The sequence below is a fragment of the Arachis ipaensis genome, chromosome B3 (assembly GCF_059453495.1).
Source record: "Arachis ipaensis isolate K30076 ecotype BB chromosome B3, ASM5945349v1, whole genome shotgun sequence".
In the NCBI taxonomy this organism is placed as follows: domain Eukaryota; kingdom Viridiplantae; phylum Streptophyta; class Magnoliopsida; order Fabales; family Fabaceae; genus Arachis; species Arachis ipaensis.
Genome location: NC_142438.1, coordinates 62,814,394 through 62,830,177, shown reverse-complemented (window position 1 = coordinate 62,830,177; position 15,784 = coordinate 62,814,394).

The following is a 15,784-nucleotide window of genomic DNA, read 5'->3' as shown; positions in this document are numbered from 1 at the left end:
GGAAAAGGAGAAATGTTATCTGATGATCTGAAAAATCATAAAATTGATTCTTGAAGCAAGAAAAAGCAGTGAAAAGCTTGCAAAAAAAAAAGAGAAGAAAAGCAAGCAGAAAAAGCCAATACCCCTTTAAACCAAAAGGCAAGGGTGATAAAAAGGATCCAAGGCTTTGAGCATCAGTGGATAGGAGGGCCCACAGGAATAAAACCCTGGCCTAAGCGGCTAAACCAAGCTGTCCCTAACCATGTGCTTGTGGCGTGAAGGTATCAAGTGAAAACTTGAGACTGATCGGTTAAAGTCGAGGTCCAAAGCAAAAAGAAGAGTGTGCTTAAGAACCCTGGACACCTCTAATTGGGGACTCTAGCAAAGCTGAGTCACAATCTGAAAAGGTTCACCCAGTTATGTGTTTGTGGCATTTGTGTATCCGGTGGTAATACTGGAAAACAAAGTGCTTAGGGCCACGGCCAAGACTCATAAAGTAGCTGTGTTCAAGAATCAACATACTTAACTAGGAGAATCAATAACACTATCTGGATTCTGAGTTCCTATAGATGCCAATCATTCTGAACTTCAAAGGATAAAGTGAGATGCCAAAACTGTTCAGAAGCAAAAAGTCAAAAGCCCCGCTCATCTAATTAATACTGATCTTCATAGATGTTTTTGGAATTCACTGTATATTCTCTTCTTTTTATCCTATTTGATTTTCAGTTGCTTGGGGAAAAGCAACAATTTATGTTTGGTGTTGTGATGAGCGAATAATTTATACGATTTTTGGCATTGTTTTTAGTATGTTTTTAGTATATTTTAATTAGTTTTTATTCTATTTTTATTAGTTTTTATTTAAAAATCATATTTTTGGACTTTACTATGAGTTTGTGTGTTTTTCTGTAATTTCAGGTATTTTCTGGCTGAAATTGAGGGACCTGAGCAAAAATCTAATTCAGAGGCTGAAAAAGGACTGCAGATGCTGTTGGATTCTGACCTCCCTGCACTCAAAGTGGATTTTCTGGAGCTACAGACGCCCAATTGGCGCGCTCTTAATTGCGTTGGAAAGTAGACATCCTTGGCTTTCCAGCAATATATAATAGTCCATACTTTGCCCGAGATTTGATGGCCCAAACAGGCGTTCCAAGTCAGCTCAAGAATTCTGGCGTTTAACTCCAAAACTGGCACAAAAGCTGGAGTTAAACCCCCAAACTAGCACAAAAGCTGGCGTTTAACTCCAAGAAAAGTCTCTACATATGGAAGTGTCAATGCTCAGCCCAAGAACACATCAAGTGGGCCCGGAAGAATATTTCTGCATTAATTACTCATTTCTGTAACCCTAGGCTACTAGTTTTCTATAAATAGGACCTTTTGCTATTGTATTTTCATCTTTGAATTATCTTTTGTTCATCTTTGGATTATATTTTGATCCTTCGATCATGTTTAGGAGGCTGGCCATTCGGCCATGCCTAGACCTTTTGTTCTGATGTATTTTCAACGGTGGAGTTTTTACACACCATAGATTAAGGTGTGGAGCTCTGCTGTTCTTCATGAATTAATACAAGTACTATTGTTTTTCTATTCAACTCAAGTCTATTTCTTCTCCAAGATATTCATTCGTTCTTCAACTTGATGAATGTGATGATCAGTGACACTCATCATCATTCTCACCTATGAACATGTGCCTGACAACCACCTCTGTTCTACTTGCAATGGCTTGAATGCATATCTCTTGGGTTTCTAATCTAAGATTGGAACCTTCGTGGTATAGGCTGGAATTATTGGCAGCCATTCCTGAGATCCGGAATGTCTAAACCTTGTCTATGGTATTCTGAGTAGGATTTGGGAAGGGATGACTGTGACGAGCTTCAAACTCGCGATTGTGGGGCGTGTGACAGACGCAAAAGGATCAATGGATCCTATTCCGACATGATCGAGAACCGACAGCTGATTAGCTGATGTTGTGACAGAGCATCAGGACCATTTTCACTGAGAGGATGGGATGTAGCCATTGACAACGGTGATGCCCAACATAAAGCTTGCCATGGAAAGGAGTATGAATGATTGGAAGAAGGCAATAGGAAAATAGAGGTTCAGGGGGAACAAAGCATCTTCATATGCTTATCTGAAATTCCAACCAAAGAATTACATAAGTATCTCTATCTTTATTCTATTTTATGTTTTATTTATCTTTTAATTATCAATTCTCCATCACCATCTGAATTCGCCTGACTGAGATTTACAAGGTAACCATAGCTTGCTTCAAGCCGACAGTCTCCGTGCGATCGACCCTTACTCACGTAAGGTTTATTACTTGGACGACCCAGTGCACTTGCTGGTTAGTTGTACGGAATTGTGACAAAGTGTGATTCACGTTTAAGAGCTCCAAGTCCTTTGGCGCCATTGTTGATGATCACAATTTCGTGCACCACCTTTTCATTGTAAAACTGAGCATTCTCATATGCTTCTAACCTAAGACATTCTAATTCCTACAATTGGAGTTTACGTTCCGTTCCCGCTCCCTTCAAGTCTGGATTGCAATTCTTCACTGCCCAATAGGCTCTATGTTGGATCTCAACAGGAAGATGACAAGGCTTCCCAAAAACAATACGAAAGGGACTCATTCCGATTGGGGTTTTATAAGCAGTCCTATATGCCCAAAGTGAATCTCCCAATCTGGAACTCCAATCCTTCCGTTGTGGGTTAACCACTTTCTCCAAGATCCTCTTAATCTCCCCTGTTGGACACTTCTGCTTTCCCATTGGTTTGAGGATGATAGGCTGTGGAGACTGTGGATGACTCCGTACTTTTTCATCAATGCCTCAATTTTCCTGTTGCAAAAATGGGTTCCTTGGTCGCTCACGATTGCTCGTGGTGACCCAAATCTACAAATAATATTATTTTTCAAGAATGAAGCAACGTTATTGGCGTCATCACAACCGGTAGGAATTGATTCCACCCATTTCGAGACGTAATCCACTGCTAACAAAATATAAACAAACCCATTGGAATTTGGAAATGGCACTATGAAATCTATGCCCCAAACATAAAAAATCTCACAAAAAATCATCGGTTGTTGGGGCATTTCATCCCTCAGTGAGGTATTTCCAGATTTCTGGCATTGATGATAGGATTTGCAAAACTGGTTGGCATCCCTAAATAAAGTAGGCCACCAGAATCCACAGTCTAGCACCTTTCTTGCTATTTTATGTGGGCCGAAATGACCCCGACTCTCAGATGAGTGGCAAAATTGAATGATTGATTGAAACTTAGATTCCGGTACACACTTTCTAATCACTTGGTCAGCCCCACGTCTCCACAGATGTGGATCATCCTAAAGATAATACTTGGCATCGCTTTTCAATTTATCTTTTTGATTCTTTGAAAATTGTGGGGGAAAAACGCGGGCGACCAAGTAATTAGCAATTGGGGCAAACCAAGGGGTACTTTAGGATATTGCTTACAAAGCATCGAAGGGAAATGAGTCATTGATAGGAGTGGGATCCGATGCTAAATGTTCAAGCCGACTCAAATGGTCCGCTACTAGATTTTGGGACCCACTTCTATCTTTGATCTCCAAGTCGAATTCTTGCAAGAGTAATATCCACCTAATGAGCCTAGACTTTGACTCTTTCTTCTTTAGCAAATATTTTAAGGCGCTATGGTCTGAATACACTACTACCTTAGAGCCTAGCAAATAAGGCCAAAACTTATCTAGTGCAAAAACAATGGCTAAGAGCTCTTTTTCGGTAGTGGTGTAATTCGACTAAGCCGAATCTAAGGTCTTTGAAGCATAGGATATAGTGTAAGGAGCTTTACCATCATGCTGTGCTAGTGCAGTACCTACAGCGTGATTCGAGGTATCGCGCATGATCTCGAAAGGTTGATCCAAATTTGGGCCTCGCACAATAGGAGCTGTGGTCAAAGCTTCCTTCAACTTGTCAAAAGCCTTTTTGCAATCCTCATCAAAATTGAATTCCACATCCTTTTAAGGTAAGCGGGAAAGGGGTAAAGCAACTTGGCTAAAATTCTTGATGAACCGGCGGTAAAAACCTGCGTGGCTAAGAAAGGAACAAATTTCCCTCACTGAGGAGGGGTGGGTCTACAGAAATTCTGTCTTTAAATACAATATGACCTAACACTATACCCTGTTTCACCTTAAAGTGGCATTTTTCAAAGCTCAATACAATGTTAGTGTTGGTGCATCTTTCTAGTACTCGAGCTAAGTTCCCTAAACAAGCATCAAAGGAGCTACCATAGACACTGAAGTCGTCCATGAAGACTTCCATGCAATTCTCCAAAAGATCTGAGAAAACACTTGTCATGCACCTTTGGAACGTTGCCGGTGCATTGCATAAGCCAAATGGCATTCTCTTATATGTAAACGTTCCAAAGGGGCAAGTGAAAGTGGTTTTCTCCTGATCCTCAGGAGCAATATGAATCTGGAAGTACTCCGTATATCCATCTAAAAATAAATAATGAGATTTACCTACCAAGTGATCCAACATTTGGTCTATGAATGGCAACGGGTAATGGTCCTTCCGCGTTGCTTGATTCAGCCGGCGGTAATCTATGCACACTCGCCAAGTATTTTGAATCCGGGTTGAAATGAGCTCTCCACTTTTTGTTTTCACCATAGTTACTCCGGATTTCTTCGGCACTACTTGGACCGGACTTACCCACTCGCTGTCTGAAATGGGATAGATGATGTCTGCTTCCAAGAGGCGAGTTACTTCCTTCTTGACTACATCAAGGATTGTGGGATTTAGCCGTCTTTGCGGTTGCTGGACCGGCTTAGCACCTTCCTCCAAGAAAATTCGATGAAGGGACACTTGAGGGCTTATTCCCACAATGTCACTTAGGCTCTATCCGATTACTTTCTTATACTTCTGGATAACCTCAAGGAGTTATTGCTCCTCTTGATTGGAAAGATCGGTTGCCACAATCACCGGCAATTTGTGCTCCTTGTCAAGGAATGCATATATAACATGGGGTGGAAGCGGTTTCAAATCTTCCCTTGCTTCTTGGAGTGGTAGCTTACCTTCTCAGTCATGTGGAACTTGTGAAGTAATTTCATCTTCTTCATCCTCAAGTTCTCCCTCTTTTGAGCTTTCTTCATCTATAAGATCTTCTTTGGGCTCACGGTGGTTGCCTATCTTAACTCATCCTCTCTTCCACTCTCAACAAGGTTCTCACCCCCATCAATGGATTCTTCCATAGGTAGAGTGGGTTGAAAGTTTATCTCTTCGAGTGGCTTGCCTCCTTGTGGCGTTATAGCATCAATGCTCGACTTTAGAGTTGATGGAGGCGGCAAGTGTGGATCACTAGGCATCCTAAGTTGTGGAGGGGCAACGGTGTTAGGGGTAGAATGAGGAGGTGTTAGACGGGACAAGACTTTTGGCAAGAGTTGCCATGCAATCATCTTGTTTCCTTTGAAATTCCCGCTGTTCTTGGATGAGGGCTTGAAAGTTATGCTCCTCGTGAGAGAGGTTGATGGGAGTGGGATGGTGATGGAAGCTAGGTTGTCCCATATATGGCGATGGATAGGTTGGTTGAGAAAAAGTTGGTGGTGGGAATGGTAAAGGGGCTTGAGAGTACAATGGTTGTGTCTCATATAGAGGGTATGGAGCATGAGCATATGGATGGAAAAAATTGTAATGATGAGGTGTTTCACTTAGAATGAGAGGTTGATAAACATTAGGATCATAGGGTCCTTGTTGCCAAGAATTTCTTGCTTGTGACCCTCCCTCGAATTGGCCTCCCATACCTTGGTGTGAACTAGTGTTGGAATTGTTACCCCCTACAACATGATAATAACCAGACTCCAAGCAAAAAGGGTGATAACTCATGATGGAAAGGAAAAGTAAAGCGCAACAATACTAATAGAAGCAATGGATAATTGAATATATACTATAGTTATATCTATTTACCTAGAACTAAACAAACAAGAATGTTAGTTACTACCACTACTTAGGTAGAGGCGCTATCTACAAATTAGTGCCAAGTAGCAAACAAAAACCAAATATTCACACTATGCACATATTCACAACAATCAAAATTATAGCACTAATTGCACTTAAAGTGATTCCCCGGCAACGGCGCCAAAAACTTGACGTAGTGCAAACCATCGGCTTAGAATTTTCCACAAATTGAGTTCCGTTGCAACTATAGTCCAAGCCAACGGATAATGCTCATAGTCAAAGTTTGAATTCAAAACAATGTCACAATTTAAAACCAATTCAATTCAGGGAGTTTCAATTCCTGGGTCGTCTCCCAAAGACACTTGAGACTAAGATTGGTTGTGAGGATCATGGGATTTTCAATAAAGAGATAAATATATAAAGTAATAAAAGAACATGCAAAATTGTAATAAATGAACTAATAAAGGAATTAATGAAGTAACTATGCAATAAAGACAAGTAAAGTGTAAAAGGAACTAATATAAATGTGTTTGAAGGAATTGAAGCATAAAAGGTATCTTAGCTTGGAGTGAGCTAAGGGTCCTTTCCTTGTTGGAACCACAACTATGACAACTAGAATGGATCAATCTCACTTGATTAACCCTCACATCGGAGAGTAAGTTAAATGAGCATAAGTGTTCTTAACCCACAAATCCTAAATTGCTTGCTAATTGCCTTAGCAACAACATAGCGTTAGTGGGAACAAGAACAATTAACAATCCAAGAATTGACACTAAATGTTGGATATTCCAACTCTAGGAACCCAATTGGTCACTTTCCCCAAGCAAAGAGATAGAAACCTAGCCCAAAATCATAATTGACATTTTGTCAAACACTTGCTGGTCAAGAACTCTAAACATGGAAAAAATAAGAAAAAGCTTGAAACCAAAAGCAACAAATGATATCAATCAACAATAAAGACTCAAGAAAGCATGTAACAATCATCAATCATCAAATTCATCAACAAGAAATAGAAATTGCAAAAGAAAAGTAAAATTGAACTATAACTTGAATTATAAGAAAGAGTAAGGACAATGTAACTATAAAGAGTAGTAACAAAGAGATACTTATAATGAAAATTAGCAAAATCCAAGAACAAAATAGAAATGGCACTTGAATGTAAAAATCCTAGTATAAACCCTAGTAGAGATGATGAAAAACTTAAAGAAAAACTATGCTAAAGCTATCTACTACTACTCCTAAGCTACCCTAATGTTATGCTATGGTACGGTCTTCATTTTCCCTTCCTTATGAGCTAAATGGCTTCAGAAATGGGCCTCCAAACCACCAAAATCACGAGTCACATGAGATTTTAATGAAGGCATGTGTGTCCACCTGTGCGGACGCACAGACGTGTGCGCTCGCACACTCTGCCGAAAATCTTTACCTATGCATACGCACAGGAAGTTGTGTGCACGCACACTAGGCGATGCTTGAATGAATGTGCGATGTGCACGATGCGGCTCACGCGCACGCGTGGCTCTGATCTGATGGCTATGCGTACGCACGCAGGTCTATGCATATGCACACTAGGCTGAGCTCTTCTCCTTTGATTCTTCATGCTTCCTCCACTTTGAATGCTCTTCTTCCATTCTCTCCAAGCCATTCCTACCTTATACCCTTGAGATCACTCACAAATAACATCAAGACATCGAATGGAAGGTAAATAGAATAAAATTAATCAAATTAGGCATAAAAGGGCATGTTTTCATAATCAAGCACAAATTAGGAGGAAAGTTCAAATGCATGCTATTTAGTGGAATAAGTGCAAGTTTATATGATGAAATCCATTCAATTTCAACCAAAAATCATCATCAAATATGGATTCATCAAACCTCTACGTCGATGGCTCATCGAACAAAGCCAGAGGTGGAGCAGGCGTTATCCTAGAAAGTGACCAAGAGACCCAACTCGAACTCTCCTTAAGATTCGAGTTCCCCTCCTCAAATAATCAAGCAGAGTATGAAGCCCTACTAGCAGGCTTGAAGCTCGCTAAAGAGGTCAGAGCACAAAAGCTTACCATTATTGAGAAGGGCTATTGTCAATCTAGAATTAATAAAAATATAGGTTCGTTGCTAGTATAGCCTAGACCAATAAACAATCCTCTGAATCAAAGTTTAGTATTTTCACATTCAAAACATATAAACCGAGAGTCTTTCAATCTCGGGTCTTCTCCATTGGAATGCGATTGGAAGTGCTACGCTTTCGGTTGTAATGCCAAAAGGGGGATTTTCAAGTCAAAGAACAACATATTAAAAGAACTAAGATATCAAAGAGCTAAGGAATGATCAATATTGAAATTAATGCAAGCAACAAGGATCAAGATCAAAACTGGTGAAAATGCTATAAATGCAATAAAAGAGCCTTGACTTGGGAAAAAGGATCCAAGGAATCTTATCATCGCCACGACCACAACTATGATAATTATGATGAGTCAATCTCGCTTAGTCAACCCCTAACATCGAGGAGTAAGTCAAGCAAGCATAATTGACCTTAATCCATAAGTCCTAGCTAACTTACCAAACTAGTTGGTAAAAAGCTAGCGTCAATGGAAACAAGAGTCAACTAACTACCCAAGAATTGCCACTAAATGTCGGACATTATGACTCTAGTATCTTAGGAACTCAAATCCCTAGCCAAGGGGTGAAAATCTACTTAAAACTCATAATTGGCATTTTCACAAACACCTTGTGTGCATAAAAGTAAAACAGGGAAAATTGCAAGGAAAATTAGAAAACTATAACCAACTATCAACAATATCAACAAGAGACAAGCAATCAAGCATAAAGAAAGCATAAGATATGAAATTCATTATTAAAAACTTCAAGAAACTCAAAATTGCAATTATAAACAAGTAACTTGAACCAAAGCAAATGAAAGAAAATGTGCTATAATTAAAGAGGAAATTAAGAGTACTTACAATTAAAGATGAGGAAAGTCAAAGATCAAAGCTTTTATAAAATGCTACAATTGAAATTGATAAACCCTAATAAAAACCCTAAGAGAGAGAGAGAGCTCTCTACTCTACACTACTCCTACTCCTAATTAACTATGCTAAAAATGTCAAAAAAATGTGGCCTTATACTCTAATGCCTTCATATGTGTTGATATCCCCTTCATATAGCACTTCAATTTAGCATTGGAGCTTCCAAAATTGAGCCAAAAGCCCTCAGAAATTGCGCAGCACGGGTTTCATTAATGAAAATCACATGCAGGGTCTTGTGCGTACGCACAGATGTGTGCGTATGCACACTTGGCTGAAAGTCTTCCTGTACGTACGCACATGTACTCGTGCGTACGCACACATGTAAATTCCTTCTTATGCGTATGCACGCCTACTTGTGCGCACGCACACTTTACTGTGTATGCTTTTCCTTGTTTTCTTCTTGTGTTCTCCCTTATACATGCCTTCTTCTACTTTTGCTTAGCCAATCTTGCCTCAATGCCCTGAAATCACTCACAAAACATATCATGGTATCGAATGACATAAAAGTGAAATTAAATTACTCAATTTAATCACAAAAACACATGTTTTCACATTTAAGTCCAAATTAGGGATCAAACACAAAAGTATGCTATTTTGGTGCTTAAGTGTGAGTTTATGTGATGAAATCCATCCAAATTGCGCCAAAATATATCGGAAGATATGGACTCATCAACCATCTTCAGCGATTCACAAGAAATCACCTCACAGATAGAAGGGAGCTACCAGGCAAAGGATCTCACTATGAAAAAGTACCTGGACAAGACCAAAGAAAAGCTCGGGAACTTCAGAGAATATGAGATCTAACACACACCTCGAGAGCAAAATGCCCAAGCAGACGCACTATCCAAACTAGCTAGCACCAAGCCAGGAGGTAACAACAGAAGCCTCATTCAAGAAACCCCGCAGTACCCATCAACCTCAAGGGGAGAAAAGGTCTTAAACATATCAGACCAGGACCAAGGGTGGATGGCCCCTTTAATCAACTACCTCAAGTCCGAAATACTTCCCACAGAAAAGAAGGACACAAAGAGGCTCATATGGGAGGCACAATACTACACTCTGGTACACGAAGCCCAGTATAGGAGAGGAGTTTCAACACCCCTCCTAAAATGCGTCCCGACTTCTGCCACAAAGGAGGTCCTGGAAGAAGTCCACGGCGGCATGTGCGACAATCACCTCGGGGCACGAGCTCTATCCAAAAACGTACTCCGAGCCGACTTCTACTGGCCACCTTACAGAAAAAAGCGACCGAGTTCGTCAAAACGTGCCCTCCATGCTAGAAGCACGCCAACTTCCACATCGCCCCACCAGAAGAGCCCATTTGCGTCACCTCACCCTAGCCATTCGTAAAGTAGGGGCTCGACCTCCTCGGGCCATTCCCCCAGGGATCAGGGCAAGTCAAGTTCCTCATTGTTGGAATATATTACTTCACAAAGTGGATCGAGGCAGAGCCATTGGCTGCCACCACCGCCTAGAAAAGTTGAAAGTTCCTGTATAGAAACATCGTCACAAGGTTTGGGGTTCCCCACTCCATCACCCCGGACAATGGGACTTAGTTCACCAACACGGGCTTCAGGAACCTAGTTGCTGATCTAAAAATCAGACACCAGTTCACCTCAGTAGAACACTGATGAGTGGATAATTTATACGCTTTTTGGCATTATTTTTAGTATGTTTAGTATATTTTAGTTAGTTTTTATTATGTTTTTTTTAGTTTTTAAATAAAAATCACATTTCTGGACTTTACTATAAGTTTGTGTGTTTTTCTGTAATTTCAGGTATTTTCTGGCTGAAATTGAGGGACCTGAGTAAAAATCTAATTCAGAGGCTGAAAAAGAACTGCAGATGCTGTTAGATTCTGACCTCCCTACACTCGAAGTGGATTTTCTAGAGCTACAGAAGCCCAATTGGCGCGCTCTCAATTGCGTTGGAAAGTAGACATCCTGGGCCTTCCAGCAATATATAATAGTTCATACTTTGCCCAAGATTTGATGGCCCAAACCGGCGTTCCAAGTCAGCTTAAGAATTCTGGCGTCAAAATGCCAGAATTGGCACAAAAGCTGGAGTTAAACGCCCAAACTGGCACAAAAACTGGCATTTAACTCCACGAAAAGTCTCTACACATGGAAGCTTCAATGCTCAGCCCAAGCACACACCAAGTGGGCCCGGAAGAAGATTTATGCATTAATTACTTATTTCTGTAAACCCTAGGCTACTAGTTCTCTATAAATAGGACCTTTTACTATTGTATTTTCATCTTGGTTCTTCAGGTTCCCTCTCTGGGGCCGAAGCCAATGACCACCATTATCACTTTTGTATTTTCAACGGTGGAGTTTCTACACACCATAGATTAAGGTGTGGAGCTCTGCTGTTCTTCATGAATTAATGCAAAGTACTACTGTTTTTCTATTCAATTCATGCCTACTTCTTCTCTATGATATTCATTCGCACACAAGAACATGATGAATGTGTTGATGATGTGACACTCATCACCATTCTCACCTATGAACGCGTGCCTAACAACCACTTCCGTTCTATATGCAAACAAGCTTGAATGTGTATCTCTTGGGTTTCTAATCTAAGATTAGAACCTTCGTGGTATAGGCTAGAATTATTGGCGGCCATTCTTAAGATCCGGAACGTCTAAACCTTGTCTGTGGTATTTTGAGTAGGATCTGGGAAGGGATGACTGTGACGAGCTTCAAACTCGCGAGTATTAGGCGTGTGACAGACGTAAAAGGATCAATGGATCCTATTCCAACATGATCGAGAACCGACAGATGATTAGCCGTGCGGTGACAGCGTGCGTAGAACATTTTCACTGAGATTACGGGAAGTAACCATTGACAATGGTGATGCCCAACATAAAGCTTGTCATGGAAAGGAGTATGAATGATTGGAAGAAGGCAATAGAAAAGCAGAGGTTCAGGAGGAACAAAGTATCTTCATACGCTTATCTAAAATTCCTGCCAATGAATTACATAAGTATCTCTATCTCTATCTTTATTTTATGTTTTATTTATCTTTAATTATCAATCCTCCATAACCATTTGAATCTGCCTGACTGAGATTTACAAGATGACCATAGCTTGCCTCAAGCCGATAGTCTCCGTGGGATCGACCCTTACTCACGTAAGGTATTACTTGGACGACCCAGTGCACTTGCTGGTTAGTTGTGCGGAATTGTGACAAAGTGTGATTCACGTTTGAGAGCTCCAAGTTTTTGGCGCCGTTGCCGGGGATTGTTCGAGTTTGGACAACTGACGGTTCATCTTGTTGCTTAGATTAGGTACTTTTCTTTTTATTTTTCAGGATTTTTAAGAATGAATTGTAGAGTTTCAAGGTGATGTTCTTATCATCACAAAAGCTGACTGATTCTCATCAATTTAGCTGCTGAATGTAATGTCCTGCTGAAGCTTGGCTAACCATGTCTAATCTTTTTAAACTGAAGCTTTAGACTAACATTGCATGATTCCTGGAATTCTTATTAAAAGTTTTGAATCTCTTTATTCTCTTTTCCATATAATTTTCGAAAAATCACAAAAAAATTTATAAAAACATAAAATCAAAAATATTTTTATGTCTCTTGTTTGAGTCTAGTGTCTAATTTTTAAGTTTGGTGTCAATTGCATGTTTCTATTCTTCTTGCATTTTTCAAATATATGCATTATGTTCTGCATTGATCTTCAAGTTGTTCTTGATGATTTCCTAGCTCTGATCTTTAAATTCTCTTGTTTTGTGTGTTTTGTTATTTCTTACATGCATTTTCAAATTGTTATAGTCCTTAGTATACAAACTTCTAAGTTTGGTGTCTTGCATGCATTGTTTATTTGATCTTTGTTGTAATTTTTATTGTTTCTCATCATTAAAAATTCAAAAAATATTTTCAAAATTGTGTCTTTTCAAGTCAATAATACAGAGAATTGAAGATTCAGAACATGCAGCAGAGGAATTAAACAGAAAAAGCTGGGCGTTCAAAACGCCCAGTGAAGAAGGAAAACTGGTGTTTAAACGCCAGCCAGGGTACCTGGCTGGGCGTTTAACGCCCAAAAAGGTATCATTTTGGGTGTTAAATGCCAGAATGGATGCCATTCTGGGCGTTTAACGCCAGGATGACACTAGAGGGAAGATTTTGTTTTTAATTCAAATATTTTCCAAATTTTCATAATTTTTCAAAATCAAATCTTTTTCAAATCATATCTTTTCAATCATATCTTTTCAAAATCAATTTCTTTTCAATTTTTTTAATTATTACTATTTTCGAAAATCCTTGTTACAAATAGTGATTTTCAAGTTATTACTTGCCTATTAAGAAAGGAGCAAAAGTTTTAATTCTATAACCATATCTTCTAATTTCTTGTTAGTCAAGTAATCAACTTTAATTTTAAAACTTTCATTTTTTTTATTTGATTTTCAAGCATACCTTCTCAATCATATCTTTTCAATCACATCTTTTTCAAAATTAAATCTCAATCATATCTTTTTTATTTCTAATGTCAAAATCTTTTTCAAAAATTACTTTACTTCTTTCCCAATCTTAGTTTTCGAAAATCATCAATCAAATTTTCAAAAAGCTTTTAATTTTTTCAAAATCTTTTTAATTTATTTTCGAAAATTCTTCCCCTCTTTTCACACCCTTCTATTTAAGGACTAACATCCCTCCTCAATGAGCAAATCGAACTCTATATCCCTTAATAAATTCGAATTCTCTCTTCTCTACCTCCTCTTTCTATTCTTCTTTTCCTCTGACACCTCAAGGAATCTCTATACTGTGACATAGAGGATTCCATATTTTCTTCTTCTTTCTTTTCATATGAGCAGGAGTAAGGACAAGGGCATTCTTGTTGAAGCTGATCCTGAACCTGAAAGGACCTTGAAGAGAAAGCTAAGAGAAGCTAAAGTACAACTCTCTATAGAGGACCTAACAGAACTTTTCAAACAAGAAAAAGACATGGCAGCTGAAAACAACAACAATGTCAACAATGCAAGGAAGGTACTTGGTGACTTTACTGCACCTACTCCTGACTTCTATGGGAGAAGCATCTCAATCCCTGCCATTGGAGCAAACAACTTTGAGCTTAAGCCTCAATTAGTTTCTCTAATGCAACAGAATTGCATGTTTTATGGACTTCCATTAGAAGATCCTCATCAGTTCTTAGCTGAATTCTTGCAAATCTGTGACACTGTCAAGACCAATGGGGTTGATCCCAAGGTCTACAAGCTTATGCTTTTTCCCTTTGCTGTAAGAGACAGAGCTAGAACATGGTTGGATTCACAACCTAAAGAAAGCCTGAACTCTTGGGAAAAGCTAGTTAATGCCTTCTTGGCAAAGTTTTTTTCACCTCAAAAATTGAGCAAGCTTAGAGTGGAAGTACAAACCTTCAGATAGAAGGAAGTGAATCCCTCTATGAAGCTTGGAAAAGATACAAACAATTGATCAGAAAGTGTCCTTCTGACATGCTTTCAGAATGGAGCATCATAGGTATCTTCTATGATGGTCTGTCTGAACTGTCCAAGATGTTATTGGACAGCTCTGCTGGAGGATCTCTTCATCTGAAGAAGATGCCTGCAGAAGCTCAAGAACTCATTGAGATGGTTGCAAATAACCAATTCATGTACACTTCTGAAAGGAACCCTATGAATAATGGGACAAATCAGAAGAAAGGAGTTCTTGAGATTGATACTCTGAATGCTACACTGGCTCAGAATAAAATATTGACTCAGCAAGTCAATATAATTTCTCAAAGTCTGTCTGGAATGCAAGCTGCACCAGGCAGTACTAAGGAAGCTTCATCTGAAGAAGAAGCTTATGATACTAAGAACCCAGCAATGGAAGAGGTGAATTACATGGGAGAACCCTATGGAAACACCTATAATCCTTCATGGAAAAATCATCCAAATCTCTCATGGAAGGACCAACAGAGGCCTCAACAAGGCTTCAACAACAATAATGGTGGAAGAAACAGGTTTAGCAATAGCAAACCTTTTCCATCATCTTCTCAGCAACAGACAGAGAATTCTAAGCAGAGCCACTCTGAATTAGCAACTGTAGTCTCTGATCTAATTAAAACCACTTAAAGTTTCATGACTGAAACAAGGTCCTCCATTAGAAATTTAGAGGCACAAGTGGGTCAGCTGAGTAAGAAAGTTACTAAACTCCCTCCTAGTATTCTTCCAAGCAATACAGAACAGAATCCAAAAGGAGAGTGCAAGGCCATCACCATAACCCACACGGCCAAATCTGGAGAGGAGAAAGAGGCAGTGATCTCCACTAAGGATGATCTCACTGGACGTCCACTGGCCTCCAAGGAGTTCCCTCGTGATGAACCATGGGAATCTGAGGCTCACACTGAGACTATAGAGATTCCATTGAATTTACTTCTGCCATTCATGAGCTCTGATAAGTATTCTTCCTCTGAAGAGGATGAAGATGTTACTGAAGAGCAAGTTGCTAAGTACCTTGGAGCAATCATGAAACTAAATGCCAAGTTATTTGGTAATGAGACTTGGGAGGATGAACCCCCCTTGCTCACCAAAGAACCGGATGACTTGACTAGGCAGAGATTACCCCAAAAGAGATAAGATCCTGGAAAGTTCTCAATACCTTACACCATAGGCACCATGACCTTTGAGAAGGCTCTGTGTGACCTAGGGTCAAGTATAAACCTCATGCCTCTCTCTGTAATGGAAATACTAGGAATTTTTTAGGTACAAGCTGCAAGAATCTCATTAGAGATGGCAGACAATTCAAAGAAATAGGCTTATGGACTTGTAGAGGATGTCTTGGTAAAGGTTGAAGGCCACTACATCCCTGTTGATTTCATAATCCTATTGACTGAGAAGTGTATGGATGAAT